Raw genomic sequence first — 3,035 nt, 5'->3', positions numbered from 1 at the left:
TCATCGGATATCAGCCGGGATCTCACGCTCTCTGGAACTGTTTATTTCATCCATCCAGTGCACCTGCCGTTCTGCCATCAGTGTCCGAGAACAGTGCTTCTTCATCGGATATCAGCCAGGATCTCACGCTCTCTGGAACTGTTTATTTCATCCATCCAGTGCACCTGCCGTTCTGCCATCAGTGTCCGAGAACAGTGCTTCTTCATCGGATATCAGCCGGGATCTCACGCTCTCTGGAACTGTTTCTTTCATCCATCCACCGCACCTGCTGTTCTGCCATCAGTGTCCGACAACAGCGCTTCATCATCGGATAACTGCCGTGAAATACCGCTCTCTGGAACTGTTTATTTCATCCACCGCACCTGCTGTTCTGCCATCAGTGTCCGACAACAGCGCTTCATCATCGGATAACTGCCGTGAAATACCGCTCTCTGGAACTGTTTATTTCATCCACCGCACCTGCTGTTCTGCCATCAGTGTCCGACAACAGCGCTTCATCATCGGATATCTGCCGTGAAATACCGCTCTCTGGAACTGTTTATTTCATCCACCGCACCTGCTGTTCTGCCATCAGTGTCCGACAACAGCGCTTCATCATCGGATATCTGCCGTGAAATACCGCTCTCTGGATCTGCTCTGTTCTGGCAGGTAATCAGGGAGATTTTAAGTAGATGAGTGTCCGGGAATAGTGCACTGCACTCGGGCAGGTCACGCCGCGTAACCCGCCCCGTATCCCGGTTCCCGAACCCGCTTTTCCGCCCAAAGTTGTCCGAAGATGCTTATGCCCAGCTGGGGAACGCTCCCCACGAAGCCCGGGTCTCAGCCCTGGAGCCCTGTGTTTCCGAAAACCAGGTTTCTGAAATCTGCGACCTGGTGGCCCAGTGATGTCAGCTGGAACTTTTTTTTTCCGGTCCGCTCAAAATTCTCCAGGGGATTTTAGGGCTTTGCGCCACATATTCCGACTTTTACTTAGTTTCTGACGGAGCCAAAAAAGTCCGGGTTTTTTTGCCCTCCTTATCGTCCCGACTGGAAACTTTAACTTTTTTTTTAAGTCAGAAAATTAAAGTCTTTTTCATCCAGGAGACCGACCCTTCCTTCAAAGCGTCCCAAGTGGTCCTTCGTCATCGGATATCTGTCGGGAAATACCGCTCCATGGAACTGTTTATTTCATCCATCCGCTGCACCTGCTGTTCTGCCATCAGTGTCCGACAATAGCGCTTCTTCATCGGATATCTGCCGGGATCTCACGGTCTCTGGAACTGTTTAATTCATCCATCCACTGCACCTGCTGTTCTGACATCAGCATCCGAGAATAGTGTCCCGTACTGGGACATGGTCTGGGATATCCCGCTCTCTGGAACTATGTTCTGATTATTTCCTTCATCCACTGCACCTGCTGTTCTGACATCAGCATCCGAGAATAGTGTCCCGTACTGGGACATGGTCAGGGATCTCCCGCTCTCTGGAACTGTGTTCTGATTATTTCCTTCATCCACTGCACCTGCTGTTCTGACATCAGCATCCGAGAATAGTGTCCCGTACTGGGACATGGTCTGGGATCTCCCGCTCCATGGAACTGTGTTCTGTTTATTTCCTTCATCCACTGCACCTGCTGTTCTGACATCAGCATCCGAGAATAGTGACCCGTACTGGGACATGGTCTGGGATATCCCGCTCTCTGGAACTATGTTCTGATTATTTCCTTCATCCACTGCACCTGCTGTTCTGACATCAGCATCCGAGAATAGTGTCCCGTACTGGGACATGGTCAGGGATCTCCCGCTGTCTGGAACTGTGTATTCATCCATCCGCTGCACCTGCTGTTCTGCCATCAGTGTCCGTGAACAGTGCTTCTTCATCGGATATCAGCCGGGATCTCACGCTCTCTGGAACTGTTTATTTCATCCATCCACTGCACCTGCTGTTCTGACATCAGCATCCGAGACTAGTGTCCCGTACTGGGACATGGTCTCGCATATCCCGCTCTCTGGAACTATGTTCTGATTATTTCCTTCATCCACTGCACCTGCTGTTCTGCCATCAGTGTCCGACAACAGCGCTTCATCATCGGATAACTGCCGTGAAATACCGCTCTCTGGATCTGCTCTGTTCTGGCAGGTAATCAGGGAGATTTTAAGTAGATGAGTGTCCGGGAATAGTGGGCCGTTCTGGGACTTGGTCTGGGATATCACGCTCTCTGGAACTATGTTCTGTTTATTTCCTTCATCCAGTGCACCTGCTGTTCTGCCATCAGTGTCCGACAATAGCGCGCCGTTCTGGGACTTGGTCTGGGATATCCCGCTCTCTGGAACTATGTTCTGTTTATTTCCTTCATCCAGTGCACCTGCTGTTCTGCCATCAGTGTCCGACAATAGCGCTTCATCATCGGATATCTGTCGTGAAATACCGCTCTCTGGAACTGTGTATTAGTCCGTCCGCTGCACCTGCTGTTCTGACATCAGCATCCGAGAATAGTGTGCCGTTCTGGGACATGGTCTGGGATCTCCCGCTGTCTGGAACTGTGTGTTCATCCATACGTTACACCTGCTGTTCTGACATCAGCATCCGAGAATGGTGTGCCGTTCTGGGACATGGTCTGGGATCTCCCGCTGTCTGGAACTGTGTGTTCATCCATACGTTACACCTGCTGTTCTGACATCAGCATCCGAGAATGGTGTGCCGTTCTGGGACATGGTCTGGGATCTCCCGCTGTCTGGAACTGTGTGTTCATCCATCCACTGCACCTGCTGTTCTGACATCAGCATCCGAGAATAGTGTCCCGTACTGGGACATGGTCAGGGATCTCCCGCTGTCTGGAACTGTGTGTTCATCCATACGTTACACCTGCTGTTCTGACATCAGCATCCGAGAATAGTGGGCCGTTCTGGGACATGGTCTGGGATATCACGCTGTCTGGAACTGTGTGTTCATCCGTCCACTGCACCTGCTGTTCTGCCATCAGCATCCGAGAATAGTGCCCCGTACTGGGACATCAGCCAGGACGCACCGCCGTCATCTCGTTCGTTCGCTCAGTC

Source organism: Gasterosteus aculeatus, unplaced genomic scaffold, assembly GCF_964276395.1.
Source record: "Gasterosteus aculeatus unplaced genomic scaffold, fGasAcu3.hap1.1 HAP1_SCAFFOLD_28, whole genome shotgun sequence".
In the NCBI taxonomy this organism is placed as follows: domain Eukaryota; kingdom Metazoa; phylum Chordata; class Actinopteri; order Perciformes; family Gasterosteidae; genus Gasterosteus; species Gasterosteus aculeatus.
Note: the sequence above shows the minus strand (reverse complement) of the source record.